The sequence below is a fragment of the Mus caroli genome, unplaced genomic scaffold, assembly GCF_978045245.1.
Source record: "Mus caroli unplaced genomic scaffold, Mus_caroli_1 scaffold_4, whole genome shotgun sequence".
Classification (NCBI taxonomy): Eukaryota; Metazoa; Chordata; class Mammalia; order Rodentia; family Muridae; genus Mus; species Mus caroli.
Genome location: NW_028227259.1, coordinates 14,488,399 through 14,503,854, shown reverse-complemented (window position 1 = coordinate 14,503,854; position 15,456 = coordinate 14,488,399). Strand labels below are relative to the sequence as shown.

At 39.4% G+C, this 15,456-nt stretch overlaps 1 protein-coding gene and 1 pseudogene across 3 annotated transcripts in view; both read left to right on the top strand.

The window, feature by feature from the left end:
- Window positions 1-15,456, top strand: part of Pclo (piccolo presynaptic cytomatrix protein) — a 359,262-nt gene that overhangs the window by 115,397 nt on the left and 228,409 nt on the right. The gene's annotated exons all lie outside the window — the stretch shown is intronic.
- LOC110294194 (D-3-phosphoglycerate dehydrogenase pseudogene) lies at window positions 112-1,798 on the top strand (annotated as a pseudogene).

Sequence of the window (15,456 nt, the reverse complement as noted above, 5' to 3'; positions counted from 1 at the left end):
TAATCAGTTAGAATCTGATTTAAAGAGATCATGAGCCCAGTCACCGGAGCCAGCCCTGCCTGCAGTTTCCTGAATTAAGTGCTTCTGCCCACCCAGAGCAACTGATTCTAAGGCCTGACTCTAGCAATGGCCTTCGCAAATCTACGCAAAGTACTTATCAGTGACAGCCTGTACCCCTGCTGCCGGAAGATCCTGCAAGATGGAGGGCTGCAGGTGGTGGAGAAGCAGAACTTGAGCAAGGAGGAGCTGATAGCTGAACTCCAGGACTGTGAAGGCCTCATTGTCCGGTCAGCTACTAAAGTCACTGCTGATGTCATCAATGCAGCAGAGAAGCTCCAGGTGGTGGGCAGGGCTGGCACAGGCATGGACAATGTGGATCTGGAGGCTGCCACGAGGAAGGGCATCCTACTCATGAACACCCCCAACGGGAACAGCCTCGGTGCTGTGGAACTCGCCTGAGGGATGATCATGCGCCTGGCCAGGCAGATTCCCCAGGCGACAGCTTCGATGAAAGATGGCAAATGGGACCGGAAGAAGTTCATGGGGACAGAACTGAACAGGAAGACACTGGGAATTCTTGGCCTCGGCAGAATCGGAAGAGAGGTGGCCACCCGAATGCAGTCCTTTGGAATGAAGACTGTAGGCTATGACCCCATCATCTCTCCTGAAGTCGCGGCCTCCTTTGGTGTTCAGCAGCTGCCGCTGGAGATCTGGCCTCTCTGTGACTTCACAACTGTCCATACCCCACTCCTGCCCTCCACCACAGGCTTACTGAATGGCATCATCTTTGCTCAGTGCAAGAAAGGCGTGCGAGTGGTGAACTGTGCTCGAGGAGGCATTGTGGATGAAGGTGCCCTGCTGCGTGCCCTGCAGTCTGGTCAGTGTGCTGGCACTGGATGTGTTTACAGAAGAGCCACCACGGGACCGGACCTTAGTGGACCACGAGAATGTCATCAGCTGTCCCCACCTGGGTGCCAGCACCAAGGAAGCCCAGAGCTGCTGTGGGGAGGAAATCACAGTCCAGTTTGTGGACATGGTGAAGGGGAAATCTCTAACAGACGTCGTGAACGCCCAGGCCCTCACCAGTGCCTTCTCTACACATACCAAGCCTTGTATTGGTCTGGTAGAAGCATTGGGCACGCTGATGCACGCCTGGGCTGGCTCCCCTAAAGGGACCATCTAGGTGGTTACATAAGGAACATCTCTGAAGAATGCTGGGACCTTCCTGAGCTCTGCAGTCATTGTCGGCCTTCTGAGAGAAGCATCTAAGCAGGCAGACATGAACTTGGTGAACGCTAAGCTACTGGTGAAAGAAGCTGGCCTCAATGTCACCACCTCCCACAGCCCTGGGGGTCCAGGGGAGCAGGGCAGCGGGGAATGCCTCCTGACTGTGGCCCTGGCAGGTGCCCCCTACCAAGCTGTGGGCTTGGTCCAGGGTACCACACCAATGCTGCAGATGCTCAACGGAGCTGTCTTCAGACCAGAGGTGCCACTACGCAGGAGCCAACCCCTGCTCATATTCTGGGCTCAGCCCTCCAACCCTGCGATGCTGCCCACTATGATCGGCCTTCTGCAGAGGCGGGTGTACAGCTGCTGTCCTACCAAACCTCCATGGTGTCTGACGGAGAGCCCTGGCACGTCATGGGCCTGTCCTCCCTGCTGCCCAGCCTGGAAACATGGAAGCAGCATGTATTGGAGGCTTTCCAGTTCTGCTTCTGACCCTGGGGCTCAGCACTCTCAGCCCCACAGGCTCTTCTGAAGAAACCTGCTCACTGTGACCTATAGGGAGAGGGGATTGCAGAACCTGGGCATCTGCCTGAACTAATACCTAGTAAAGAATTCTTAACTCAAAAAAAAAAAAAATGAGATCATGAAACCTTTAACCTGGGAACTGGAATAATTGTTTCTGCTGAAAGCAGCCCAGGCTGGCTAGAAAGAACAGAAAGTTCTGTGTATTTTAAAATATTTCTTCCCCCACCCACCTTCTGATGTGTGGGAGCTGTGTGTTATGTTGGGCTGTGTTTTGATTCCCTTCAATATATACTGTAAAAAGCTAATAGAAGTCTTTGGATGCTTTAATCTCTGGTCTCCTGTGTCAATGATTTTGGAGTTGCCTCTTTAGAGGTTCCTAGGATCATATGTAGGCTGTGAATAAGCTTAGCAAGTCACATATACTATCCATAGCATTTTATCACCATATTTGAATATTTTTAAATATCATTTTAATATGTCAATTAAATAGTTTCATTATTTTTTCCAAAAAAAAAAAAAAGAGGGTTGCTGGTTTAAGTAATAGACCCAAATGAAACACTTTAACAAGTAAATGAACTTAGGGCCTGATATAAAAACTTCAAGGTCCTGCTTTATCTCTGACTCCACAGGTTATAAAAATAGACAGGTTAACTCAGTATGTATAAACTCACCACAGTAAAACATCCTATAATCAAAATGGTTCACTAATTTGTGTGTGGTCTGGCATTAATCCTCAGTACTCCAAAAAAAAAATGACAAATAGCAAAAACTATTGTTTATAAAGCCTGATATGGTGACCATGTGACATATGGTATCCCTGAAGACTGAGACAGGAGGATTATCATGACTTTGAGACTACCCTTGTCCACAGAGTAATAACCTGTCTCAATAAATAAATTAATAAATGAATAAATAATAAAATGTGTTTGGTATCAATAATTGCTCTTTCCCTTTGTATATGTTTCTGTAGTGTACACATATTCTTGTGCATTTTTCTATGTGGAGGATAGAGGCCAATATGAGATGTCTGCTTTATCTCTTGAGACAGGGTCTTAGACTGACTCTGAGTCCTATGGACTGGCTAGACTGACTTAGAGTGCCTGTGTCCACCTGTGCTACAACTGTAAAGTTGTAGATGTATATATAATCACAACTCTTTTTTTCATTAGGGGCTTGAGATCTGAACTAAGTCTTCATGACTGCACAGCCAGCACCTCACTGAATATCCTATCTCCTTAGCCACTCTTTCATTTTTAAAATATTCAGATACTAAATAATATAGAGTATGTTCGATTCTAAACCTACTAAAGAGGTAAAGGTATGTTTTCCTTTTTAATTGGTGTGACTTTCCCCTTGGTAGTAATATCAACTGTAATGTGCTGTGACTTTTATTTTATGACTATTCATTGCAGAGCTGATACTGAGCATACATCCAGAATACCAGATTGTGATTAGCCCTAGATATTTTCAATCATTTCCATATTTCCCAAACATGCCAGATATCAAGCCAAATGATACATATTTATTTGTGAAACAATTCTTGGTGCAGATTCTCAATTTATAAAACTAGAAGTGATATGAATATCATCATTTTTAAGACTGTATTAGAGTAAGGCATTGGCTTTTCCGATTTTACAATGCAACTAGAAGCTGCAGTTCTATATGATGTCTTCAAAATAATGGACAGATAGGACAATCTATTATTATAAGAAAATATACTTGACTCATTTTAACATTTGGCTCTTAGCTCATCAAATAATAACTGTTAACTTGACATTAATTGTAGGGAGCAGCAGGCACAGAGAGAGCAGCTATTTATCTTCTTTTTCCAGACACACAGTTATAGACGCAGAGAGAATTGGCTGGGCGCAGGGAGAAGCTTTTAAGATGGCATCTACATCTCAGTAGCTCCTCATAGAACAAAGGCTAGAGAGGTCAAGTTACAGTGTAGGACTGAGCTAGACGTTTACCAGTCACTCAGGACAAATAGAAACTTAAAGGAACTTCTTTTTCAGTAACAATAACCACTTTTATTATTTAAAGGAAACTGTATGAGGACTTTATTAAAAAAGAATCTTCCTCAAAATGTTCTCTATTTTAGACAAAAGATGTATGAACACCTGAGAATACAATGATGAGTTTCTCTTCAGCTAGTAATAGGATTAATTGCTGTTATTGTGTTATTAAATAAAACACAGTTTTCAAAATTGTGCAAGATAATCTATAAAGTAGCTTATAGTATTTGTCTTAGGATCTCCATAGCTGTGAAGAGACCCTATGACCACAGCAACTCTTATAAAAGACAACATATAATTGGGGCTGGCTTACAGGTTCTGAGTTTCAGTCACAATCATCGTGGGGGAAAGAATGGCAGCATCCAGTCACGCATAGTGCTAGAGGAACTGAGAATTCTACATCTCATTCCAAACAGGAGAAAACTGACTTTCAGGCAGCTAGGAGGAGGTTCTAAAAGTCCACCTGTTCAGTGGCATTCTTCCTCCCACAAGGCTACACCTACCCCCACAAAGTCATACCTCCTAATAGGCCTACTCCTTGAGACAAGCATATTCAAACCCTCATATAACCCAACAATGGGCATCTGTGAATGAGAAGTCAAAAAATCTAGTAGTTTCTCAATCCCTCGAGGCTACGTGCCTCAGCTGGCCTTTTGTATAAGCTGGAATACTGATGAATTATGTTCCAACAGATGTGCTGTCAACAAATGTACAAGCACAAAAAGAAGAGTGAGCCTTCCTTCTTGCATTGTACTTATGTAGGCCTCCAGCAGAAGATATGATCCAGATTAAAGGTGCATACCACCATGCCTTAATTTGGAACTTGCTCTGTCCCAGGCTGTCCTGCAACTCAGATCTGCTTGCTTCTGTCTTCTGGGATTAAAAGCCCATGCCTGGACCTAAGCTTTTCATGGCCACTATGCCTCAAAATCTGGATCAAAAGTATGTCATTGCATGTTAAGATCCAAGTCAGAATCCTGTGTCTTCCAGTCTCAAGATCTGGATCAGAGATGTGCCCTCTATTTTTTCATTGTACTTCATTCTAGATGTAGTCAAGTTGATAACTAGGAATAACTCATAGTATTTACTTGAATATATAGGAGACCTGCAGTGATTGTTCCATAGAATTGATTTAAAGCTGTTAGGAATAAGAACACTTCACATTTTCCTTGTCAGGGTCCAGCCCCAGCTTGTCTTCTTTCTTGTTTGTTTTTTCTTGAGGCAGCAGAGGGGAAAGAGCATTGGCAGGGTAAGACTTGGTCTTATGAGATATTTCGGGGGTGTTGTAAAATAATAAAATATTTACCTACTTTAAGTTTAAATCACTTTGTTTTAGTAGCTGACTTGTCTTCTGAGTTCCTCTGAGGTGAGAATCTGTTTAGCATCTCATCTTAAAACAGCACAAATTAAGTAAGTAGCCTTTGTTCTATCTCTACAGGAACTGAGCAACACCAACTTTCAGCCTGCTGGTTTAAGTTGCAGGAAGAAAAAGGGACACTTTAGAAAACCCTTTTAGGCTTTATTTCTAATTTCTAAAAAAAAAAAAGTTTCCTATGAAAGTTCTCTAGGAAAAAGGGGGGGAGGGGGAAAGGGCCTGTAATAAAAGGGGGATAAATGGTCTAAGCAAAAAGGGGGGGGTAAACAGTGCTAAAAAGTGCTAAAAAGGAGATAAGGAGACGTTTAAGACATTTAAGAAAAAGAGGAAATGGAGAATGTTAAGAAAGGGGGATAAGAAGCCGGGCGTGGTGGCGCACGCCTTTAATCCCAGCACTCGGGAGGCAGAGGCAGGCGGATTTCTGAGTTCGAGGCCAGCCTGGTCTACAAAGTGAGTTCCAGGACAGCCAGGACTATACAGAGAAACCCTGTCTCGAAAAAACCAAAAAAAAAAAAAAAAAAAAAAGAAAGGGGGATAAGGAGAATAAGCAGTTAGGGGGATCCAGGCTAAGGATCTATGTGTGAACCCAAACCCTGCAGGCTACAACAATAAGTGGCCTGGCAATACAGGTCCACTTGTGCAATAGTGGCACAAATGAAATTGGAATAACCAGCCACTTCCTGATTTAATTTAAGGCCAGCTTTACAAATTGAAACTCATACTTACCACCATTCTTAGTACCAAGAATCTGTGGCTAAATTCTGTGGCTAAGTATGTCATAGTTCTTAGAGGAGCTGTACCACAATTGCTCTGTTCAATGGATACGGTACTGAAGCAACTCCTAATGACAACATTGCATGTAGAAAGGGAAATGATCCACCCATACCAGAGAAGCTACTTTTATCAATAGATAACTATTAACACAGAGATTCATCATTGATCCACATAAATAAATGCTGTTGAACATTCATCAGTTAAGGGGACATCAGCTAATGTCCCCTTAACTGATCACATGCCATTTCCCTAAGGCTCAGGGGTTATTACAAAAGGTGTGTGTGTGGGAGGGGGGATTATAAGAGCCATAGGTAGTGAATGGTTACAAGTTAACAGTGTTGTCTGGACACAACAGGGAAGTTGCTTCTCCTAATTAACGGCAGTTGAGATAACATGCACAATGTCTGTGCAGAGTCTGTTTAGACCAATTTTGAACCTGGAAAGAGGATGTTCCACCCTTCGTTAAAAAGCTTTTGATAGGTGGTAGCAATTAATAGAGATAAAAGCAGTTTTTGTTAAGGATATGGCCCTTGGTGGGTTAAGTGGCCCCAACTGAAGGACACAAACCCAAAAGGATATGAACAGCACAAAGTACACTTGATGAGTTAAAAGAAGAAAGAAGGATTCAAATTTTGGTGGTAGGGAAAAGGGGATACATCGGGGAGGAATAGGGAGAGGGGTGAATATGATGAGACATATTGTATAAAAGTTTCAAAAAATATGAGAAAAATAACAAAACAGTAATTGTAAGCAGTTTACCTGCGAACCTAAGGGCATCAGGAATGAAAAGTCATTGCAAGTATCCCATACTATAAGCTACTTTTAATACTTTAAAAAGTCAGTTTGTTTATTTTCCCATATTTTGTCTAAATAGTTCCAGTACTTGGTAAATGTGAAGGTTTGGATTTGTGTTCATGTACTGCCACATACACTGACAATTTTAATCAAACATTGGCTTTAATTTTAATTCCCTATGAATATGTGTAAGATACCAAAGCACAAAAGTAGAATGACACTCCTCTTCTCTTCAATACATGCCCGTATTCCACCAAGCAGCTCTCTCAAGGTGATATCAGGACTTGAGCCCCAACCCTAGTTTGCCTAAATATTAAAACATATGGCTTTTCATAATTGCCTGTGTGGAGTTAACTGCTTTCCAAGTGCTCATGCCAGAAAAACTCAGCAGCATCCTGGGGTCAGGTTTCCCTAAACCTTGTCCAAAATAAGTACCCTGGCATTTTGCCTGATGAATGTTCACTCTTTTGAAAATATTGGCCCTCTTAAGTGATACAGAACACAAGGAGTATAGATAATTTTGTGTGCTCTACCTTTATACTGTTAAATTTGTTTGTTCTGATTTGATCTTTGGTTGTATACTACCATCTTCTTATTTATACTATTTTGAAAAATATAGCTATACATGGCATTGATTTGTGCTATCTCTTAGAATTCATTTCTCATCACCTATCATACTAGTTGGAGCAGTTTCAGTAATTGTAGGGAGAGTGAAAGTTGGAATAATAGATGTACCATTCCTTCAGCTTTACTCATAAAAACATGATCAGCTTCACACTAGTTTTTCTTAAACACCTCAAGAATCTTTGTAACTTGTTTGCATTACAAAACAGAAGATAATCATCAATGTTCCAAAAATTGTGTTCCTTGAACAGCTTTAGAAGCCACGAGAAACAAGCCCAGAGGAGGGACCAGTGGTTCTTTCATGGTATTTCCAATACAGAGAAAAATCGAGTTATATTTAACTAAGGCAGCATAAGCTTTAGCATCCAGCTGTAAAGAACACTTAACAGAGCAATTGATTATAAGACCATAGGACCGTGGCCAAGAATTCAATGTCCTTCAGTAACAGTGTCTCTGAAGTTACAGCATGATATCAGTTCCCCAATCCCTGACTAAAATTCTGAGTTCATATTTTTTTCTTTTAAAAAATTCTAATCTTAGACTTAAATCAAGAACATGTTAAAGCAGTGCTCTGCCCCTGAGCTAGACTTAGCTGTTCCTTTATGAGTACATATTCTGCCTTCCAAACATCAAAAAACACACCCAGCATTTGACTTAATTGAGAGGAAAGAACAGCTTTGATATTAACATAGAAAATTATTCTCTATTTCAAATAGTTCAAGAAAAATTTTTAACAGAGGTCAGAATTAAATGATTTAAACAAATATGTTTCTTCAGTTCTTAGTGTTTGAGAAGGAACACCTTGAAACTTAAGTAATCATTATAAACAAAACAACTTCTTCACACCAAAAAGATCCTGTGAAATGTTCTAATTCAATATCAATATTGAGAATATTTTTCTCCCTGAATTTTGTATAGTAATATATCAATGACTATGTACATTTATTGTGGATATTATGAGATAGTTGGCTACATTCCAGAAGTTCATGCTGACACTCACCTAAAAGAGTCTTTAGTTTGAGCCTGCAAACCACAATAATATCAAGGAAAAGATATACCCAAGGGTTTAATAGTGGCAGTTACATTTCCAGTAACAAGTACCCAGGCCCATTGTAATTAAGGCCCATTCAATAGGTGGCAGTTGACATCTAGTCTCATAAACTAGCAACTGTGTGTGGTAAACTCATAGAACCCAGAGGGAAACTTACCACTGACTTTTCTAGAGCAACGCAGTCTCAAACTCATAGATAAGTATAGCTCTCCCTCTTCATCAAAGAGGCTTCTTTTCCAGCAAATGCTGGCTTACACGTAGTCACAAGGAGTCAAAACATGAAGAATAAATGATCATGGAGTGCCCTTCTGCGACTGGTATATCAACAGCACAATCTGTATACCTAAAGCTCATGGAACGTCATTGATAAGGGGGGGAAAGTTTGTAAGAGCCAGAGAAATTGGACACTTGCTGCAAGATAGTTACCCAATTCCATATGATTAGCCCTAAACATGTGCATATGAGAATCAATGAATAGATTCAGAAGATTCTCTCTCTCTCTCTCTCTCTCTCTCTCTCTCTCTCTCTCTCTCTCTCTCTCTGTGTGTGTGTGTGTGTGTGTGTGTGTGTGTGTGTGTGTATGTGTGTTTGTGTTTATGTAACAGTAGAGATTGTAGAAAGTCATGATTCTAAGACGGAGAGAGAAAAGAGGGAAGAGTTGGAGGATGCAAGGTAGGACCCATAAATAAAGGGACTACTCACTTTTCATCTATCTAAATCCCAACAGAAAAAAAATTAAACTAAATACAGCCAAATGCTAAGGTGTAAGAGTCTATGTTGTTTTTCCTATTAGCTACCCAAATTCATTTATTGTTGCAAGTAGACACATTCAGGCTGACCTAATACCACATTCAACATGCTTTTCTAATTGGTATAATAAAATTATCTTCACTGTTTTTCAGAAACAAAAAAGAATAAATAGATTAAATGTAGTTGCAAAACTATTTTTTTACAAAATTAGCTTTAGATTATGTGATTAGCATCATTGTTTTCCCAAAACCTCATTCCATTGACCAATATAATGATGTGCTTCATATTTTTTGAATTATAAATAATTATTTAACATAAATGTTCATAAATATCCATATATTTGCATTTAGGCTAAAATCATTAAAATATCAGCTTTACCCCATTCTATAAAGTTTATGCTAAGACAATATTATTTATTAGTTAACAAATCTTAATATAAAATCCATACTAAGCCCCAGTGAAATATTTTAAAAACTTGCATACTTGCAAGAAAAAAAGATAAAGCATGTCCAGAGCCAGATGTCACATTTCCAATCTAGAAGTAAAGAATAATTATACCAAAATAAGACCATGTCCTGATGAGACAAAGCTTAACTAAATCCCAAAGCTTCATTTCCAGTATTTGAAAGAGAATAATGAGATAGATCCTGAGAGCTCGTCAACCCTGTTCCTTCAGCTTTGCTGGCTGGAGCCTCATTCAGGCTGAATTTTAAGCTGTGATCATGTTCATTTGCCAGGAATACCTGGATGATGGCTTCTCTAAGTCCTTTGGACGTCTATTAAAGCTTTGGCTTCATTCTCAGTACCCCAGTTCTTGACTTACCAAGCACTGCTTCAGAGATGATGACCCTGAATAATGTAGTATGGTTTCCTAAGCTTATATCTCAGTGGAAGCCTCTGTTACTCAACATTCCTTGCATTCTGTTTTCTACACAAGAGTGTATGCACAAGGCTTATGCTGCCCGCTAGGAAGATCTTTGTGTGTAGTCTCTTTGTGCCATCTAACTTAAGTAGCAGAGATAAGCAGTTTACAGAAGAACATTATTCTCACAGTCGTTGAAACAAATTTACATGTTTGCATCTTCATATATGCAATGCTTATTAAGGAGTCTGGCTGATTCCTGAGATGGCCACCTTGCTTCTTTTTTATAGTATTGGTATACATGATTTGCCTTATTTTTAATTAATGCTATCTACAACTTCCATCTTGATTTCATTTTTAAACATGTTCCTTTCCTAGAGGTACTGAACAATTTTCAAGTATTCTTACTCTGCTCCTTCTTGCTCTGGCCCCCAAGCAACTTTGAATGTAACCAGCAACATCTAGGCTGGTGCCTGCATTCTGTGGCTTCTTAGAACTTTCCTGATAAGTAAACAGCTCTTTTCCTGTTAACTTCATCCTGCCACCATGCACCAGGTTGTGGGGAAAATCTTTCCTGTGATTTTGGAACAGTGGCCTCTAATCCTCCATCTGAAGCTTAATAGCATAGCTTTTCTGTACACATTTCTCTCTGCGTTCTCCTCTGAGCCCTCATCAGAATCCCTCCTTAAGCTCTGCTTACATACTGAATTCTTAGCTTTTGTCTCATTCTTGTTTCATGAGCTCTTCCAAACCTTCCCCAAATCTTTTTACAACTAGCTTCTAAAAGCTTTGCACATCACCAAATATATTCTAGAAGTAACCCACTTCTTCAGTATCAATATTCTGAGTTGGATTTCCATCATTCTAACAAATATTTCAGATAATCAACACCCTTCCCTACCCTCTCCAAAATGATAAGTTGAATAAATCCTTTGCCTCACCTTTGGAAAGTCTAACCCACCAAGAGCTAGCCTCAGCATTTGTAGTACATGGTGAAATATGGCAAACCCAGGTGGTGAGCAAAGCCCCTGCAGCATAGCCAGAAAGTAACAGTGAGAGGGGAGGAGTCTAAGGTGTTAAACATTCTGAGTCTACTTGTGGATTCCCTCTCCTAAATATTCTCATTAAGTCTTCTTGTGTATTCCTTAATTTCTTCCATTTTCTTATTGTTTGACAAATACCCTAGTATTTCTTATACAAATGATCTGATGGAGATATGTTCTCTAAGTTTTATCTGTAAATTTCTTCATTTATACTTTTATTTCCATCACTGGGGGTGGTACTTAGGACCCATACCCTTAACAGAGAGAGAGGAGGAGAGAGGGAGAGGGGCGGGGGAGGGAGAAGGGAAAGAGGGAGGGAGGGAGGGAGACAGGTGACAGGTAATAGATGATAATAGATTAGGTGGATGAGATAGATAGATGATAGATGATAGATAGATAGATAGATAGATAGATAGATAGATAGATAGATAGATAGATATGATGTTTCCCAAGCTATATTTTCTGACTCTCAAGCCTCAGTCAACTAAGTAATTGGAATTTACAGGCATAAGGTATATAAGCGCACCAAGCTGCTTCCTATTTTTAAAGAAGAATGTTCCTATGTACAGTATTCTTAGTTGGCAACATGTTTGATGTCCTTCAGTACATGTAACATGTGTACTCTATTCTGATTGATAAGGTTTCACTGAGAAGTGTTCTGTCAATCCAGTGTAGACACACGTGTGCATGCTTTGTCCTCCTGCAGTGTCCTGAGAAATTCTATCTTGAACATATAAAAGCATGGCATAGACTTAGTTAAGTCTAACTAGTTACTGTAACCTTATGTCCCTGGAGATGTATACATGCTTGGTCTTGAAAATTTTGTCATTTTGTCATTGAATACACTTTCCTTCCCCCTTAATACACTCAACTTTCTCTCAAATCAAATAACCTGAATATGAATATCCATGCATCACATAGCTCCTATAGCTTTCTTGTTATTTTCTTCTCTTCTTTTCCTTGTTACTGTGAACTTACATAGATCTTGAGTTTGAGGCCATTAACTGTTACTTCTGATTCATCTGCCCTGACAGTGATGCCATTTGCTGCTTTTATAAATTTCCTTGAAGTTTTTTGCAGCTCAGGACCATTTTTTTAATTGCATCCATTTCTCTGATAATTGTCTTTGAGAGTGTTGATTCCGATTTGTTTGCTTGAAGCTCCTTGAGCTTCCTTGTTAGATGGTTTATATTCTTCATCTCAGAGTTCTCCCACACTCATTATTCTCTGGTCATTTTCTGTCACCTTAGTTTGAATTTCTAGGCAAGGTCATGGTTTTAGGAAAACCGACAAAATGTTTTACTCCCTGAATTTGCTCAGGTTGAAGAATGATAGGCTGATTGGTTGTCCCTCAACTATTATGTAACTTGCCCTGATATGGCCTTGATCTTGTTGAGTCCACCAGCACTTTGCTTGCTGGTGGGAGACAAAAGTCAGCAAGGCTATGTTTTAAGTTGCCAGGCTTATGTCTTAATAAGAAGGGTGAGGAAGAGGTTGGCCATGTTGAAAATTTGACACCTTGTTACAAATATACATGGCCCCTCTCCCTATCTGTCTGCTTACCAAGCAGTCTGTCTAACTTCTAGTCTCTCACAACTCTCGAAAAATGAGATAGTTAAATACCATGATACCTAAGGTTGAGGTAGAGTTGCTGCTGCAGGCAGCCCCATAGTTGTCAAGGCTCAGATTAAGGCCGATCACAATCCAAACACAATTTCAAGAATTTACACACTTCCTTGAATACTCCAAATCCTTTGCCGCTGGTGCTGGTGATAAGACCAAAACACACATACTGGGCCACACTGGGCCACAGCTCTTGTACTGATGCTAGAATAGGTCCAGAAGGTCCAGTTGAGAAAGTTGCAGCATAGACATAGTTGTCCTGCCTAAGAATGGGTGGAAGAGAAAACCCCTTGATTACCAAAACTGATGGTAAGTTACTTGGCTCTCCCAACTATAAGAATCTGCACAGGCTCAGGTAGGAGTTATGCTCCTGGACTATTCCAAGGACAGAAGTGATATCAGCTGAAACCCAAGTCAATAGGTATATAATTAGTTCTGAGGCTGGTGAACTAGAGGTTTTCTTTGTAAGCAAGTTGTATAGTACCTTTGGGTCTACCTGGTGCTGGGTCTTACCACAGCAGCAAGCCATATCTAAGAATGGCAGGTTTTGCATTTCCTGCTCTGGCACTGTTGCTTAAGCTTGGAGCTTGTATTGATGCTTAAAGACCTGGGTTTATTTTTTCCTTTTCTAAGTGAGAAGAACCCACCTCTGTGCTCTATGTCTTGCAATTGGAGGTTTGATGGTATACAGTATTAAAACCAAGCACTTGTGTGGATTTCTTATTCCTTGTGAAGGTAGACTTGAGAATGAGTAGTTATAGTTAGATTCAGCTGCCATTTTGATCCACTGATGGGCTTTTGTTTTTAAACTAATACTTTTGATATCATAAAAAATAATTTGGGGTGCTGAAGAGATGGCTAAACGTATGCCTACTTTTCCGGAAGACCCAGGTTTAATTCCCACTCACCTAGTCACTGACATGGTGACTCACAGTAACAAGGGATCTGATGTGTTCCCTTGGCCTCTGTGGTCACTGAGAGTGCACATGGGCTCCATAGAAATATGTACAGGTAAAAATCCATGTCCATAAAATTAAAAAATTTAAATATGAATAAAATGTATACAATTTCTAAAGCCCTAGAGCTTGACAAAATAAATGTATAATTGCATTTTGACTGGTATTTTATTATACAGATCAGAAAAATCCTTGCATTAAGTGTCAATAAATAAAAAAAGTATATTTCTACTTAAGATCATGATTTTTAAAAAAAAATGAAAATAGTTCCAAAATGCCTTAAATTTGTAAATATCTTACAAATTGACAAGTGACTTTTTTTTTTTTTTTTTTTTTTTTTTTTTGGTTTTTTCGAGACAGGGTTTCTCTGTGTAGCCCTCGCTGTCCTGGTGTCCTGGAACTCACTTTGTAGACCAGGCTGGCCTCGAACTCAGAAATCCGCCTGCCTCTGCCTCCCGAGTGCTGGGATTAAAGGTGTGCGCCAACACGCCTGGCTCGACAAGTGACTTTTAAGTCACTTGTTTATATGATTTTCAGCTAGTTAAAGTGAGCATTAATATTATCATAATAATTTTACAGGTAAGAAAATTAAAATGCAGATGGACTAGCTATTAAAAGCCCCATCCATAATACAGCTGTATTTATATTTTTATTACTTCATTAAAACTCTTTATTTAGCAGGTTGTTACCTGCTAAATAGTATATCACCATGAATATCAGTCAGGGAACATAAAACTTAACTGTGAGCCCTTAAGTTGTAACAGTGAAGTCAGTTAACATTCTGAATTCTGTAGATGGTGTCAATAGCTTATTACCATGTTAAAACATGACCAAATTATTAAGTCTCTGAATTCATTGATAGCTGTGTATTGGAAAAATTATATGTAAATATATCTCAATGTTAAATTGTCAGTTCATTTCAATAATTTTCAATATATTTAAAAATAATATCAAATTTATATATTGTTTTCCTTTCAAAACTCAATGATATTTTAATATTAAAATGTCTAAATATTTTTAAGTTGATGTTCAGACTAAAAAGAATACTGTAGAACTTTAAAGAAAGCAAGAGACTACCTAACATTTTTAATTTCATTTTTAATTAATAGACAAAGTAATAGCCTTCCTTATACATTTTGATCCATAATTTGCTTTGGTTTGTTTCCCAGAAACTCCTTTCCTCCCATCTCCCAACTCCTCTGCCTCTGCTTGTACCCCTCCATCTTTAGTATATCCCTTCCCATGTTCATGCCATATGTATTCTAACATCCTCACTAGGCCCATTCTTAAAGACTCATGTTTTCCCTCTAATGTAGCTCATTCTAGCTTCTATCTCTACATACTTCCACATAAATACACATATACAAAAACCAAGTATTGTGGAATATTCATAAGATATGTATGTATACATATATTAAAAAGAGTTGAAGTAAAGTTACCCTAATGGAGCAACAGTGACCCTACTAGATAACATACACTTAAGAAGTAGACAGCTCAGGTCTAGAAATGGGTTAACTCTTGGCTATTAAGGTTACACTAGACATTATAAGCTTGGCAGTAAAACTCTACTACAGAAGACACCAAATACTTGAGTCATAGAACATGGAGAAATTAATCGATAGCAACCAGAAGGAATTATTGTGACTGGTTAGCTTTCACAGTGATAGAGAATCTATGTGTACAACAGAGGAGGAAGTCATCATCAGTTAATGAGATGGGAGCTCTGTGAGCTACAATACCAACTAGGCTATCAAGAGATGCCCTCTGGGGCAATAATTAACACAAATGTCATGGGAGTAGCCAACCAATTTTTGACTAGATTTAAGGCCCACAATC